The 17,848-nt window shown below is 44.8% G+C and overlaps 1 protein-coding gene across 2 annotated transcripts in view; it reads left to right on the top strand.

Moving 5' to 3' along the window:
* Positions 1-15,622: 15,622 nt before the first annotated feature.
* tenm1 (teneurin transmembrane protein 1) overlaps positions 15,623-17,848 on the top strand; it is a 192,145-nt gene continuing 189,919 nt past the window's right edge. Inside the window, exon 1 of one of the 2 annotated variants that reach the window (XM_037076301.1) lies at positions 15,623-16,018. The gene's annotated coding sequence lies outside the window, so the exon portion shown is untranslated. The remainder of the gene's footprint in view (positions 16,019-17,848) is intronic. The other variant, XM_037076300.1, reaches the window with a different exon arrangement.

The following is a 17,848-nucleotide window of genomic DNA, read 5'->3' as shown; positions in this document are numbered from 1 at the left end:
CCTTTACAAAATGAACGTAGCACTGTATTGAAGAAGACTTAAACGACTTAGACTGAAACTATAAACTCATTGGAGAACTGTTGACTGAGGTTATGAATAAAGTAAGCAGCCAGGTCATTTTCTCATAAGATAACATACAATATGACTTTTTATTCTTAAACCAGGATAGTTGGCCCCTGCAGGCCACTAGAAAGAAAGAAGGTTTGAAGCAGTTCCGTAGTGGGAGGACGCAACGCATGTTAACCGTTCGTCATCCAGATTGCATCTGGGAATTTATTCCTCAGTAACACAGTCAAAACACAGTTTCCTGAGTGCTAGCTTCTGTTTCAGTCCATGTTTATCTCAAGTGCATATAAAGTACATATAACAATATTATTCAAGTCAAATCTAAATTACCTCACAATATGTGAACCTTTCCCACATTTCTAGTGAGAAAATTACAGTTTCAAGCATGTCAGGTAGCGTGCAAATATAGTCTCATGCATTTTAATGTGAATCAAGGCTTCTATATCGCTATAGTGCAAATTACAGTAATCCTTAATTGTCTTTAAAACGAACAACACTTATTCTAAAGTAACTCTGGGCCTAGGCACTTACTTTCCACATAACTATCACTCATGAGAAAATATAAATCATTTCAAAGAACTAAACATCACATCAAGGTTTCACATTTATACAACTGCATCCTGTAAATTCTCATTTTAACCTTTTCCACAAATGAATACAGTTCTGTTAACTGTTCGCTGAAGTTAGTACTTGTGCAGGAGCCCAAATAAAGTCTTTGCACTGTAAACATAAAAACTAGCAACCTGCCTGCGAGACTTTGCACAGGTGAAACAAACCCACTAAACCGTGTGCAGCAGCGGTGTCTACCTGCCGCGAGACAAAGGCAGAAACTTCGGTTCATAAAGTTCGACAGAAGTATCCGAAACGATCTCAAAATATCTTCGCAACACTTGCTTACATAGAGTTAAGCTTATAGAAGTTGATATTATTATTCTTTTATCAATTACCGACCTGTAAAATACAGATAAAGATCATCAGCAGTTAAGACACATATGTTAACCTTCGTCATCCAGGTTGCCCCTAGAATACCGGCAAAATTTCCCCCCAAAACAACCTGGGACACAATAGTTCCTGTGTCACGTATTCCAGCTGTGTGCTGCTCACATTTTCCACCATATTATTAGGCAAAATTTTAGGCCCAAGACATTAAAGGAAATTACATTTTATCAAATTAAATACCGAAAGTGGTTACTATATTTTTGGGGTGCACCACATTTCCATCCATCTGGAAAAACAGCATGCTGTTTTTTCCCAGCAGGGCCGTGTGCGACACAGTAATGGTAAAGATATCAGGTGTTATCTTGAATCCACTGGAAAGGTCAGGTGGTGAATTAATAAAAACATGCTGCAGTCGCTTTTGGCTTTAATAATGTCAGCGTCTTAATTAGCTCACCTATCACATGTCAGGCAGAAAATCCGTCTCCACTCAGAAAAATATCCGTGAAACAATTTAACAAGGTTAAATCCAAGTGACAGAAGAGTTTACGGTATGTGTGCGCGCGTGTGTGTGCGTGTCCATCACTGCCTTGGCTTGTAGGCTTTCATTACACTGACAGGCTGCGTGTGAAAGTGTTAACGGAGAAGTGTTTCACACCTTCCAAACTGATGCCTCATCACAGGGCCACAGCACCGTACTCTCACCCCTCTGCGATCGTTGATGCCTTCTGCATCAAAGTGATGGTCTCAACATTGACACATTCATTCAAATCCAGTCCAGAGCGTTATCAATTGATGTGTTTTGAAGTTACCATCCGCACAAGCAAACACACACAGACACACACACACCCTCTCACTGTGTGGATGCAACTCAATACCGCGGACTTTCGAGCCGGACGTGCCCCTTCACTTCTTGTTCCCATCAAACTTGGCATGAGGCTGCAGGGTTTTTTGTGCCACAGAAGAGAAACGCTCCATGAATAAAATACCACGTCTGTTATTTTTAATTTGACACACTTTTAAAAGAAACTGAAAACTTGATTTTGAACTTCAAGAGACACGGTCACATGGAAGTTTATAAGAGCGTCCGTTAGGTGGCGTGTTTCCGTGTGAAACAGAATATATTTACAGAATGAATATGAACATTTTAATTGGATCACTCACACGTCTAAACACACTGTGACATCACCCACTGGTTTGTTGACTCCTGTTTTAGAGGCTCATAGGGTTGAGGTCAGGACATGCCCTGGTACCAACCTGTCAATCACAAAGTAGCCACACCCTCAAGAGTGCCCTGATTCATCAGCTGTTTTACTCTAAAACAGATCATCCTTTACAAAATGAACGTAGCGCTGTATTGAAGAAGACTTAAACGACTTAGACTGAAACTATAAACTCATTGGAGAACTGTTGACTGAGGTTATGAATAAAGTAAGCAGCCAGGTCATTTTCTCATAAGATAACATACAATATGACTTTTTATTCTTAAACCAGGATAGTTGGCCCCTGCAGGCCACTAGAAAGAAAGAAGGTTTGAAGCAGTTCCGTAGTGGGAGGACGCAACGCAACTCCTGGTCCAAGCTCCGGTCGTCTCCCGACTGGATGACTGCAACTCGCTCTTGGCTGGACTCCCAGCCTCCGCGACTAAACCGTTGCAGTGTATCCAGAATGCTGCAGTGTGCCGCGTTTTCAATCTACCCAAATTTTCCCATGTAACCTCCCTTCCCCTGCGACCTTCACTGGCTTTCCTGTTACAGCCCGCATCTGATTCAAGACAATGTTGCCTCAAGGCCATTAACAGAACTGCACCTGTCTACCTTCAAACACCAGTACATGTGTAAGTATGTGCACTTGTATGTTATTACACTTAGCACTTAAAGCATGGCACGTATGCACTTGAGGTATCCTTGATAAATAGCTACGATGCTCAGATGAGGGCTTGGAAATTGTTTAGATTTTTTTCTTTTTTACGTTATTGCAGTGATATGTCGTGGTTTCTTTCTTGTGACAAATGTACTCATTTTAAATCTCTTTGGACAAACGCTTCTGCTAAATTCACTAAATGTAAATGTTTCACATTTCATCCAAATTCTCTGTGCATATTTTATGCAGTGACAGCGATCACTCAGAAATGGGCCGTAGCTATACATCCCTCGGACTCTTCGGACGCTCCCAACAGTGATAGATCAGGGGACGGAAGAAGTATGAGACAGTCTGCTTGCTACTATGACTGCCGAGCTAACAGTCAAGTGTTCAATCCAAAACATATTTACAGGATAAATGTACAGGAAGGCCACTGATTTCAGAATGAGGATATCGAACAAACAAGCTAAAAAAAATGATCTTTTGAGTCTGCCTCGAAACCACAGTCAGGTGCCCTTGTGAAGGTCGCATCAGGTTGTGTCGCAGTTCAAAAACAAAAAAGGAACCTGAGAGCACGACTCATCAGGCAGATGTAAGACGTTAAGAGAGAGGAAGGAAAGTTCAAGGATACTAGAAATCCCTGCTGTCAAACAAAGTACAAAGGGGGTCAGGCCAGGGCAGAATCCGAAATACACAGGCTGGGTCAAAAACTAGCTCAGGATCAAAAAACAGGCAGGTAATAATCAGAGTGCTGAAAGCTAAGGCACAAAGACAGTCTGGCAGAGAGTGGAAAAGGACTGGTAATTATATAAGGGAGCCAATGAGGGAATGAGAAACAGGTGAGGTCAGAGCAGGTGAGGTGATTCTACCGGCGCGAAGGGCAGGATCAGAAATGAACATGGATGTACTGACAGCCACACTGAATAACTGAATGATGAAGGAGCAGATTAAAAACCATGGCTGCTGAAATCATTCCTCCTATTCCTTCATGTGTCCTTTCATAATGCACTTCCACTGTAAGTGACAGGGGACAAATCCACCGTCCTTATGTAATAATAATATAATGTAATGTGGGTCTTTTTGTGTTATTCGTGTTTTCAAAAGTTGCAGACTGTATTGTACAAAATTCTCCCTTTGTGCCGACGTCCTTCCACTGGAGTTCAAGAACCATTCTCCAGGGGAACACAAAGGAAATTCTGTACTAAAAAGACAATAATGGGGGACTTCCGGCAGGCTTAGACCAGGATGGCGGAGAGACCACTGGTAACACGGCACTCCTACAAGCTGTTCAGATTCAGCTTCTTTCATTACGTAATGAAAGGAGTCATTTTCATAGGCCAGCCCCCTCTCCGCAGTGATAGGAGATATCAGAGAGGGGGGCGTTCATCCCCGAGGTGAAGTTTGGTGTGTCCAGCAGTAAGATAGCAGTGTTTTGCAATGCCGTTGCTCAGAGCTCGACACGCAAATGATTTTGTTGTTGGTTGTAAAAATCAATATAAGCGCCTATGTTCTGTCCCAGCTACAGAACAACAGAAGAGACAGTGGTTGTGTTTCATTTTTAACGACAACATGCCGGCTACGGTTTCTGTTAGTTTGTATGTGTGTGCCAACCACTACTCATCGGACTGCTTCAGTAACGAAGGTCAGTATAAAGCTGGCTTTGCCTCGACACTGACCCTCGTAAAAGGATCAGTCCCAACCACACCAGACCCAGCAACTGTACCCGAGCCACAGGTAAGTGCCGCCATGTTTTGATAGTATTTACAGTTGCCTACCAGTATGAAGTCACCTTGAAATTAGCTAACTAGTTATCTCCGCTTCGGACGGCTATGAGCTAGTGAGTTTACTGTTAATAATATTACCAGTGAGCTTGGTTGTCACAGTAAAAAGTCTGGAGACACGTGCAGTCCAACAAATATTCCCCCAAATTTCCACTGGATATGTGTCTGCTGCGTTACGGCTCCGATCTGGTTTTGCTCCACCGTCCGCCATCCGGCAATCCCCGCAGGTTGCGTTTTGAGCCCGTCACGGCGCAGTACGGGAGACAACTGGCGTTGCGAGGCCAAGGAGTCCCCGCAATAATCACATGATCACTCACGACCGCAGTTACAGGTCTGTGTTATTAAAAACAACCACACAATGTGTTCCCGACTGAAGGATCAGCAGAAGAGCTTGTGTTTGTCTCGGAGGTTTGACACGGAGTGTTTTATTAAATAACCGGAAGTTGTTTGTTATTTCGGCGCTTGACTTCCGGTCTGCTCCGTGTTAAATTCAGCTGAATTGCTGCGTCGTGCATATCTGCTCTGGAGGGCTCCGGACTGCCAGAGCTGGGACGGAGCAGATAAGCAGCGCTCCGGACCTGGTGGAAATTAACACACAGACTATCTGCTCTGCTGGCGTGGCGGAGACGTAACGCAGTGGACACGTATCCAGTGGAAATTAGGGGCTACAGGTTTTGGAGGGAGATGGGGGGTGGGGGGGATTAGAAGGGTTCAAGGGTGCACATTGTTGTGGGAGGTTGTTGTTAAAGTGTCCTCAGGTATGTACATGTTTTTTTTGTTTGTTTATTTTTGTCGCTCTTTTTTTCTCTTGTATAAATACGTATGCATCATGACTGCAATTCCTCTAACATTAAAATCACAAGCTGGAATGTTATTAAATGTCAGAAAATAACTAAATTAAAGCAAGTTATGAGTAGGATTAGACATCTCAAATCTAAAATCATATTTTAGTCACCTGACAATTTCAGACTTGAATAGCATACATAGCAGATGGTCTGGCCAAGTAATATATGCATGGTATGATAATTATGCAAGGGGAGTGCTTATCTTTATTCACCGGACGATACCATTGCAGATTGTTAAAACTATTCAAGACCTAAGTCGAAGATACGTCATCATCCAATGCAATGAGGATAACCCCAGTTTCTTTAGGAACATCTTTCTTGACTTGTCGACCATGAATGGATTTTTCATTTTAGGAGGGGACTTCAGCTGTGCTTTAAATCCGACAATAGATCACTCAGTGGGCAAAACTCAAATTACTGAACCAGTTTATAGCAGACCTTAATCTAGTGGATGTTTGGAGAGAATGGAATCCTGATGAATAGGACAGTAACTTCAGAAGATATCCAGTTGATCTGTATGACTTAGACTGCTGAAACCTTTTGTTAGCTTCTGTGGACCACAGTCATCTTCACATACGTCGTAAAACGCGAACAATGTGACCAGAAGGACTGTTTATATGATTCACATGGCAAAGACGTGCACAGGTCTTTAAAGGAGACTTGCGGTATTTTTAAACCTGGGCCCTGTACTTATATGTTTTGGTGTGTGAGTGATTCTGCCAAAAGTTTTTGGAATCGGTCCAGCAGATCGCCTCGGTCGGCGAGCGAGGTGAGCATTTACAGCTGTTGCCTCATCTAGATTGTCAAAATCAGTTAAATATCTAGCCATGAATTTGGAAACAAAGTCTTTCTGGCAGTTCCTGTAAGTAAACGCCAAACTCCGCTCTCAAACTCGCTGACTCACGTTTCCAGAGCTGCATCGCTGCAGCAACTCACTCCTCTGGTGAGATTTCAGAACGAGACTTCTCCTTGATCCTTGATCTCATTAGTTCACAGAAAGGGACTCCCTCTGTAGGACCTGTTCCTGTCCGCCTTTCAGTGGACGTGACTTTGAAAAGTCGCGGTTGCCCCAAAGGATTGCATTGCAGCTCTGGCAGGTTTGTCACGACTGCCAGCTGAGGCGATCTGCTGGAGTGAACACTTGGGGTGAATATGAATCCTTTCCACACCAAAGCATGAAAATAGAAGTGCCAAGGTTACAAAAATCCAGAGTTATTTTTTTCTATTAATGAATACTCATAATTGAATAAGAAACAAAAGCTCAATTAAATAAACAGAGACGTTATAACACTTCAAAACTTTGGTGTGTGCGGTTGTGGTTCAATTAGGTTCCGTGGCCCTGCAGCATCAGCAGACAACCCAACGGCTGTCAGCAGATTCTCATCCAAATGTTGCCAAATTTTGATTGATGTACAGAAGTGCCTACCCACTTCAATCCATAGATAAGAGCACAAATAAATACACACTTACACAAATCTCAAAGTTTAGACAACCTAATGTGCTCCTCACCAAGTTTATGAAAAAATAAAATAAGCTGTCTGAGGGAAATGTGTTTCCGGGACCTTTAAGCAGGAACTCAAAACTGTTTTGGCTCATAGCCCTCTTCGTGAAAGGGATGAAAACATTTGAGCAGACGCATTTATCTTTAATATATGAAGAAATTTTAAACACAAAGAGAGAGAGAAAAAGAAATCCTCCGTCTCAAGGCTTTGTAAGCAGTGGGAACATGATCATTCAGAGCTGAATTGATAAGTCACGTAAGTCAAGAAACTATTGTTGTTCTCTAACCCATCCACACTCTTCTCAGTTCATCTGAGTAATTCGGAGCCAAAGGCAGTCACAGCTGAATTCTCTTTGTGATACATTTAAATAGACAAACAGTGCAAAAATAACTTATTGAGAGTCTGGCCCAGAGACCAAGGCACAGCTAGAATTTTATAAAACTACATGAATTGTGACTTTCTGGTCAATACATTATTAATCTGCTTGAATAACTTGATCCCTTGGAAAGACAGAAATTGCAGTCTGAGTCATAGAGCTTCTTTCAAGGACCGGTGGTTTATCTGATATCACTGAAAATCCACCTTACATGCAATTGGTGGTCTTTAAAAAACAGGTTAAGGAGTTGATGATAGCCATACCTGTCACTCTCAAGATCATCTTCTCTATTCACCTTTTAAAATGTTGATATGTAAAAGGAGGCATATTTTCCTTATTTTCAGTTTCCTTTATTTGAATAGGGTTACTACTACAATAGGTATACACAGGCGCATCGCTAGGAGTGCAAAACATCCGGAGACAGTGTTGCCCCAGTTACCTTGAAAGAGTAATCTGATTGCTGATTACTCCTTTAAAAATGTAACTTTACTGATTACTTGTTTTTAAAAGTAACTAAGTTAGATTACAAGTTACTTTATCAGTTACATTCAGCAACTGCCGACTACCCCCACCAGTTTTGCCAATAGTCACTTTACTGGAAGTGCATTTTTAACAATAACGCTTAACTGTCCTGCGACTCCAAATGTTCCTTCACATTTGATGTCTTGTTTTTGAAGCTTGATAGTACTTTGTTGCCTGCACAGAGTGTACAGCGAACCTTAATGTTCTCATCTTTAGCTGACACGAACTCAAAAAAATAATGACTGTATTTCCAGCTATAAAACGCGCATCTCTCTCCTCCCTCCATTGTTGTTTGTGTGTGTGTCACTGCGTGGTGTAGCAAAACTAGAAGAAGAAAGCAAAACTATATATTTTTACTGAGGAAAATTACAAAAATATTAGTAACACACAGCGACCTGAAAAATTAACATTAATCTGGTCACTGGTTTGGAAATACTGTTAGATTACATGTTACTGAAAAAAGTGGTCAGATTAGGTAACACAACCCGGCATCACTGCCCACAGATAGAGTCTTTTTTTTGACGGAGGTCTGGGGGTTTTAGCCGCAAGACAGAAAAAGGGCCAATGTGTCATAATGTGATGTCACAGAATGAAAAGGCGGGACCACTGTTGAGGTGTTTCAGGCACTTCAGGAGCAGTGTTCTCTGTGGGAGAGACGAGCTCCCATTAGTGTCGTCATCGACTTTTTGAAGTCCTTTTACATGCCCAAAAAACAATATAACACACTGAAAGGAAGAAAGCAAAAAGAAAAAAAAACGCTGCCTTTAAGAATTGTTAAGTATCATATAGTCACAAATAAAGTACTTAATTGCTTTGTCCTAATTCCACACCCAATACCCATAGTGTACAGTATTTGACTAGTGGAGTTTCATAGTGGTTTTGATGGTGGTATACAGGAAAATCACATTGTTAAGAGGTCTGAACAAACAAGAGATTCACATCAATCAGTCATCAGTCAAACTGAGACCAAACAACCATCATCAAATATAACACAAAAAACATTTAACTTAAAAAATGGCACCTACTGATTTTTATGTCACTTCCATAGAGCTTGTGAGAGGAGCATTTTTATAAAAGATCTGTAAAAACTGAAACAGCAAGACTGAGATATCTTGACTTTTTGCCCCGAGTAAGAGTCAAGCTCAAGAAAGGCTGGATGCTAAATATCCCATAATGCAACTCAACAGCCTTTTTCATTAAACCCCCCTCTGCTTCCTAAATTCCCAGATCTTTCACACTCCACACTAATAAATTCTTACATCTCAAGCCCGAGCCAAGATAACCCCGATGGCATCATAAAGGTTACTTTTTCTAAATGTGGAAAGCTATTCCTCCTGAGCCATAGAGCGATTATTCAACTATTTTCACACTCTCACTCCTCGTGATGAGTAAACTGAACTTCATGTGTAAAAATCGATGAAGTGCCCATTTAAAAAACACGTGCTTTTCTGGGATCCTCTTGCAGCTCTACCACAAATTGTTTTAATTTTATTCCGACCGCAAACAGCTCCTCCAATTCATTTGTGCAGTGCATTGTGGGATAATGGTGTCCATCAACAGCACACTCGAACACAAGTGAGTTTAGTATGCATTCTGTTATCTTTGAGTATGCTTAATTTCAGCACTTTATCAGTGCGAATGCTCTGCATACTGAGAACCATTTGCACTCAAGAGTGTGAAATGGAGCGAGATGCAGCATATGTCTGGATTCCTGCCGTTGGATATCAGCACCACGGACAGAGCTCTCAGAGTGCGGCTGCTCCTGCTGGAGCTCCGGTTCCTGGAGGAGAGAAATTCATGTTCCACTTGCCTCCACACGGAGCACAGGTTAGCACCACAACAGCGCCCCTAGAGCAGGTGGGGATTAAGCAAAATGCTCAAGGACACTTAAGCACGGTAAATGCTTGCTGTCACTGGGGCTCGAGCTAAAGCTCTCCGGTTGAAAGATGGCTACTTTACTCAGAATGCAATGACTGCTTTATTAGATCATGTAGAAAACTGGCGGAAAATGGGCTGTGGAATTACAGTATTTGTTGTGGGATAGATTTAAATCAACAGCATTACCAGACCATGCTTGATATGTGTCTTCAGGACACCCCAAGGACAGCACCCGCTGACCAGTAATACCATTAATATTTTTTATCTTTTATGTGCTCTCATGTAATTACCCTTCTCCCCGCAGGCGAAAAACCTCCCTCCTTGGCATTACCCTTCTGTTGCTCCTCTTCCCTTTTGATTCAAACGCGCAGAGTCACACACATACACAAATAAAGACCCCTTCTAACAGCTGGGCTACTGCCAGCCCGTGTTTGTGTTGCTGCTGATAATGTGCCACTGGTATATTTGTCACCCCCCCCCCACACACCCCCCAACACCACCCGCTTCCCTACTCCGAGGGGAAACGGCTGTGCCAGCATCTACACACCAGCGCAGCACGCACACATGTGGGATACCACATGCAATTGCAACCTTATCCACATGCAGGTACATCCACAAGCACACCCCGTGGATGCTTAAATGTGAATGTAGACACACACACAAACGCACGCTCTCTCTCTCTCTCTCTCTCTGCCTGGCGCCGCACACACATGCACTCGAGAGCACCTGTTGAGAGCCGAAAAAACAAAGAGAAGAGTAAATATTGAGTACAGCTGGAATAAATTGCCAGATGGACGTGCTGCAACTCTCACTTGTGCATGCCAGCCTAATTTCCCATTCAAATTTTACATTCATGTCTAATTAGGAATAGCTCTTTCTGTCTACTCATTATCAGTGTTTGACCTTTCGCTTTGGCTGTTTGAGAAGCTGAGCAGCAGTCGATGGGTGGTCGGTGATAATGGCTCGTCGTTCAGCGCGACGCATGCTGATTAAATAAGATAGGGCCCGGCGCGTATGGCAGCCTGTTGTTCGCGCGGCGCTCAGTCAATATGGGCCGCCTAAAGATACTTGGACAACAATGTGGTTTCCAAGAGCAGAGCAGGAACAAGACGACGCAACAAGATCAAACACTCCCTCTGCTTACTGGGACATTTTACTCCCTTTCAAAATTTTTTCCCCTGTCTCCCTGTTGCAAAGTCTCATTGGCATGAATTAATAATACCACTTCAAACAGATGCAAATTCATTGTACTGTGTCCTCTCCTGCTCTGACAAATGCTTAGGTATGTAGGCAGAATCCGTTCGACTCTGTTGCTGCGATTAATTCTCTCGAGATCGGGTTGCCTATGCCAAAACTAGACTCCTCTGGCCTTTTGTACCCCTAAGTTTTATAGAGAGCGTATTTACATAATGCATATTGATCCCTCAGACACAGCAAAACAAGCTACGTGCTATGCGTTCTTGCACTGAAATACAAGAGCAGCATTTAAGTCTATCTTAATTTAGCATATAAAAAACGAGCCGCACACAAATGTACGTGGAGAGAGAGAGAGAGAGAGAGACATGCACGACACGCACACAAACGTTGGCAGGGAAGTAGGTTCGGTATGTCTTTCATAAGCTGTATCTGTGTGTGGGCTGCTGTGGCATGCATAAAATATTATTTTCTCAACAACTCGAGGTTGTGGAGGAGTTAGTTCAGGAAGGGGTGGGAGAGAAGGCCAGGGGATATACAATATTTGGGCAGCTGACAGCTGCGTGCGTGTACGTGTGTGTGGGAGTCTTAGAAACGGGAGTGGGAGTCACTGGCGTTTGAAATGCAATGAGGTGCGTTTGAAAGGCGCTCCTGTCACAGGTAAGCAGGGGAGCAAGAGCAAGAAGTGTACGGTGATAAAAGGAGAAGAGGAGAAGTGCCCATGCCTTAGGGTGGCATGCGGTATCTGAAGGCTTTTTGCACAGACTGAGGAAAGCACTCAGCGCTACACACACCTAAATACAAAAGCCACTGAAACATACACATACACTTTGATCCTTACAGGAACAATCCTCAGATTTTAGGGGTCCAAAGGAAAAAGCTTTTTTTTTTTTTTTTTTAGCCCTGATTTGGGGACCAAAGAGCATGTGTGTGAGTGTGTGTTGGTGCTTTGTTAAAGCTCAGAACAAAGACTTGATTCCATTGTTCAAGGTGATCGAGTGGTGCTCTTGATGTTCTCTTCACTTTCATGCATACTGTAAGGATAAAGATATGCCTTATAAATCAATAATTCCTGCATCACGTGCTCGCTGCCTGTCTTTGGTGCAGTGATGTCCTCTCCCTGTATCGCTCTGTGTCCTCTGTAGTGCAATCTCCACCTGCTCTTCACTAGCTATTGAATGTCACAGCGCTGCTGGTTAAAAATATTGCTTTCCTTCAAATCCCCCTCAGTTTATACATGTGGTTTGAATGCAGAATTTATTAATGTCATGCCCTTTCAGGGATATGACTAATTACAAGAGAAAGGCTTGAAGGGGAATGTGTCACGGGGTTTAGGTTATATAGCTGTTTCATCTGTCAACACACTGAAACTGGTTCACATCGCTCGCACATCAGGGCTCTTACCGTTAGCGATTAATCAATAGATACCTCTCCATGCTCGCTTCTTTTCTTCCCTTTCCTCTTTCATATGGGAAACTGATGACAGGCTTAGAAAAGGACAGCCTTTGAAACTGCTGTCAAAATGTGTGTGTTTTCCGGGACAGATTATACCACCCTTTTTAGAACTTCCAAAACACTTATCTGCCTCCAAAAGTGCCATCTGAAAGTAAAAAAAAGTCATAATTGAAGATGGAAATACTGGATCCTCGCCCGTAGGTTGAAGGCTGTGGAGGTGTAATTTGGTTGCGAATGCTTTGGAGGAAATGTAAAATGAAATCTGCGAGAATTTATGGCTGAGGAGTGCGTGCATCGGAAAGGTCATAGCTTTGTCATTTAAAAAAAGATTTCAATAAATGGTCGGTTCCGTCTCCTGTGAGACACTTGCGAGCTGTTCGGCTGACTGGGTGGAGCCGGAGCGCTGGTGGAGAACAGAGGGAGAGAGAGTGATGGAGCACATCCCTAACACCCTTCCAGTGGAAGAATACCCTAGTTAACTCTTAACACCCCTGGAGATCAGGCATCCACTGCGAGGGCAGAATAATACTGTAATGCTGGAGCTGCATCTGGTGAGCACTGTTGACAGCATTGATCCAAGATCCCTCATTACAGAATGAGAGAAACCCCTTCAGCAACGTCACCCTGGAGAGGGATGGAGCTAGGCAAGGCAAGGCGGAGGGGGGGGGTTAGAGAGAACGAAATGAAAAAAAACGAGGACTGGCAAAAGATAGAGGGAGTCTTTTAGAGGAGGAGGCGAGGGACGGAGGAGGAAATAAAGAGGGAGATGGCAAGAAAACTCGGCAAAGACGAGCGCAGCAGACGAGAGGAGACGATGATTGTTAGTTTGTAGTTACAGAAATGCAACGTTCACCTTGTGTTCCATGGCGGAGGGATTGATCAGCGTCCAATCGATTACAGCCTACGAGGAACGCAGAGTTCCGTGGAGACAAAAAAAAAAAAAAAAAAATCTGTGTTGGCTTTGCAGTTTGCGTGTACCAGACTAAATGATGCTCAGCGAAAACTGCCTCCAGCTGTGAGGTGAAGTAGTGCAGGGATACTTAAAATCCGATATTACTGCGAAGGCTCCAAGTGGCATTAAGGTGCGGGTGCATCGCTGATCTGTCTCCCAAGGTCTGATACATCCCAATCAGTCGGGGCCTTAACAGACGTGTCACACGGAACAGGCGTGGGTTGTTCGCAATCGGGGAAGAAGGAAGGGATATCCGGTCGGCTTCCCGTCAAACTTATTCTCACCTGACTCCGTTTTAGCATTCACAGCAGCAACAGCAGCTTTCCCCTCACTCTCGCGCCGCTTTTATGGAGTACCGGCTCTAAATCCACCTCTGTGCTCCCCATTCCTCCCAACACGCTCAAGCTGTGCTTCCATGTCATCCAAATAGGGCAGGAATAATTGGATCAGCGAACGTGGTCTTATTATATGGTCTCCTATTTGTTTCCTCTGACTAGATGGGATACTGTTTACTTAGGTTATGGCATTTTAATGCAATTTACATTCTAATCTGATGACATCAGATATAATGCAGCTGACATTACGTCTGCAATGCACTCTAAGAGCATCTGCAGCTCTAATGATGCTTATTATCCAATAAAATGTTGACTGGTTCTACTCCGCAAACTTTCCCTCCCCGCCATGGGAGCTCCGTGCTGGGTGTCTCACATGCGCTCCCATGATGCAAAACGTCACTTTCGCTTTCCATTTGTCACGTTTCCTCAAAATAATATGCAAGGTCTATGTCTATCTCACAGCAAGGCCGCCGCTCTTCCCCCTCTCCACATCTATTATCTCTCCTCTACAGACCACGATGATAAAAAAGAATTACAGTAAAAACTGTGACATTTCAAATCCCTGTATTGAGCCGGTTGTCAAGGAGATGTCTCAGTGAGATGTGTCGAGGCAGAGAGAGGAGCCGCTCTTTTAAAACAGCGTTTACCCGGCTGCTGGAGGTGTAATGTGCCTGCCATTAGGACTCTGCAGGCAAACATGGAGTCGCAGGAACACGCGGCTCTCCACCGTGGGGCTACGCTCTCAGGAACTCGGGAGGTCTTTGAACTCCTGATCAAAATCCATTACAATCTTCCTCGCAGTCATCGTTCCAAGGAGCAGTCTGGCAGTATTGACAACCCACATCCACATGACAAATACACTGGTAACACTGTATGTCAGAGGAGCTCTAGAAGGCCCTTTCTCTCTCGCTGTGCTCCCCTCTTTCATGAACCGCTGGACTCGCAGCCCACATTAAAGAGACCCAGTGATGAAACTGATGGAAAGTGCCAAAACCCATTGTTGGTTAGGAGATGCACGCTGCCGTGTTGTGTTGGGGATATAGCGAGACAGGCGGAGAGGCAGATAGACTGAAGCAGCTGTCAAAATGGTTGTTTGTAGCCCCGCGCGTGCTATGCTTTGGGGAAATAATAAACTGCATCATTAGAACCCCTGTCATTCACAAGTTGTTTGTACCAGCCACAGACTGGCTGTAAATACCCCAAACGGATGCAGGCGCACACATATAGAGAGCACGGGTCAGAGTCATTAGGCGGCTAATTTAGCAAAGGAAAATAGATATGATGAGATGATCTGCAGGTGCAATCACCAACCGGGCCCACCGCAGCAATAAATTACTGTCAAACTCCATCTTCTATCAGCTGTGAACACCATCTTTTGCCTCGCTTTTTCATCATCCCGGCCTATATGTGCTTCAGCAGCCTCAGCCCTGCCCGCCCGCCTCACATTTTATCACCTGGATGGTGGTTTGGCGATGGAGATGCCACTTGAGAAAGCTCTCAGGCCCTGTTGCCGGTTGACATGAATTTGCTTCCGATACATCTAAAAGGTTTTCCAAAAGCAGTGAAAAAAAAACCCCAAACCAAACCAAAACAAAACAAAAAAAAAAACTTTCCCCCCCTTTGAAGCCATATTAATGAGTCAGCATTCCGGCGCGGGACCACGGCGCGGCCATATGGCATCACCTGAATGAGTCTAACGAGCGATCCAGACGACCTCCCGACGAGAGGGAGCCTGTGCGCGTTTTGTGTCTGCGGCCGGTCTGTGCCACACCCCCTTTCTCCTCGGTGCGGTGGTATGATCCGGGGATGCTGTTATAGCGGCACCGAGCCTCACCAGCAACAGCATCACCCCGTCAGCGTCCTCGGGTTCAACTGCGGCTAAACGCAGCGCGCCGGGCTCCCTGTCACACGGCGCAGCGGAGCTGGCTCGCGTACAGCCCCTGCAAGGAGAGCGCTCTCTCCCCCCCCCCCCCCCTCCACCTCCAGCCCCCCTCTTCTTCCTCCCCGCGCAACCAAATCGTTTCGTCGTCCTCCATCGGCATTTCGAGAGCGAGCATCATCAGCATCAGCACCGCCGCCTCGGAAAAAAAAAAACACCCCAGACCAGCAGGCACAGAGAGGTGTCTCGTTCACATTTCCTCCTCCTCTCCCCCCTCAGCACCACCACCACCTCCCTCTTCTTTACAGCAGGAGCACCGCGTCTCAAGCCTCATTTCTTACCGGCGGGGATTGGCACAGTCAAGTCAGTTCAGCGTTTCCGCAGGCTTCACATAGCATGGAATCGGACTAAAGGAATGGCTCTACGTCGGGAAGGTAAGCGACACGTTCAGTTCTGGCCTGTTTTTTTTTTTCTTCTTCTTCTTCTTTAGCTGGGCTCACTCCGGGCTGAGATCGGCCACTATCTTGCCGGGCTAAACGAGCCTCAGACAACGTGAGTTCACAGGATACGGTTATTATCAGCTGTTCGGATGTGCCCGTGCGGTGTTACGGCCCCCCCGCGCGCGCGCGTGTGTGTGTATGTTTGCGTGACCGTGTGTGTATGCGGGTTTTTATTTATTTATTTATTTTAATGATAACGATTGCGCCTCCTTTTTTATGAAGTGTGGGGATTGCGGACTTTTCGTGCGAGTGCCAAACAGTGACGGTCCCCAGGGTGCTGGAAGCGCTCATGTGTGTGCTGCAAGTGTCGTGTCCGGTTCGCGGGAGCTCGGCGGACGCTTTTCCCTCTCGCAGCCTCGCAGAGTTGCTGTTGCTCCAGTTGTGGCTCGCACACTCCATCTCGATCAGCTAGAAGGTAGCCTAATGATGCCAGCAGGCCACCGGAGATCCAGTGGGGTATAGATCTCTCTGACGCGCGCCTTCTGTCTTCCAACATTGAACGCAGCCTGCCGGGGCCCGGGCCAGACACTGCTGCTGCTGCCCACCAGCAGCACCAGCAGCACCACCACCAGCAGCAGCAGCAGCAGCACAGGTCCAACAGGCACGTCAGGGCAGCACACATGTCAACACTGTGACCTGCTTCACCCCAACACCCGCCTCCTCCTCCTCTTCTTCTGCTTCTTCTCCTCGCACGCCTTCATGCTGCTGAGGCTGAAGCCATCTCCCTCCACTAGATCATTTGAACTGCGTGGTATTCCTCTCCTAGGGGTAAATAATTAACACCAGCCAATGCATTTTGATAAATCATAATTATTGTGAAGGCAAGGGAAAATTGCACCGGGATGGATATGCTCCGATAGATTTAAATTAGACCCCCCTCACTCCTCTCCTTCACACTAGATTATAAATAATTGCTCAGGGGTAAAGCACTGAAGGCACATTTCCAATAAATAAATATTACATAAGCAAAACAAATAAATAAATATCCACATAAATCACATCTCTGAGTAATTGACCGAGCCTGTTTTTCTTCCATTAAGGACAAACTCTCCAAAAAAAAAAAGCAATCCCAGACTTTCTCTTGCCTGTGGTAATGTAAAGGGAGAGGCATGAAGGTGTATTTGAAAATGCAAACGCATTGTAACCAGAAGCTGCATTTGCCAGTATGTCACATACATGCATCTGATGCACCGTGCTGCACTCCAGCCATCTCTCAGAGGCTATATTGATGTTTGGATTGTTTCACCAGACATCAGACATGCTTGCTTTCTGCCCTCTCCCGCCCTCCCTTACTATATAAGATCCACAATAAAATAAGAAAAGAAAAAAAAAGAAAAAAGAAGCCGCTTTAATCACCACACACTTGAATGTTGTGTCAGTGTGGCATTGTGTGTCGCTGCCCTACCTCACAATGACGCGGGGCGCCGGGCTCAGTTCCTCCACGGCTCGCGCGTTATTGATAGTGATGATAAAAATGAGGCAGTTTCTCTCTTTGCTCTTTGTGATTAATAGAGAGCATCTGTGTATGGAGGTTAGATAATACACACACACACACACACACACACACACACACACACACTCTCTCTCTCTCCTTCTGTGTCATCCCCACACACAAACACTCACAGACACATGCACACAGGAGCAGGAGAAGGGGATGATGTATGGGAGCCAGGGAGGTTGATGATTGTAATCCCACATTCATTTCTCCCACTGTATTGCTACTGTAGCGTTGATGAGCTGTGTGTCATAGCTGGGGGCCGCTCG

This window comes from Acanthopagrus latus, chromosome 18, assembly GCF_904848185.1.
Source record: "Acanthopagrus latus isolate v.2019 chromosome 18, fAcaLat1.1, whole genome shotgun sequence".
NCBI classification, from domain to species: domain Eukaryota; kingdom Metazoa; phylum Chordata; class Actinopteri; order Spariformes; family Sparidae; genus Acanthopagrus; species Acanthopagrus latus.
The sequence above is the reverse complement of the archived record's forward strand: the minus strand, read 5'-3'. Positions and strand labels throughout refer to the sequence as shown.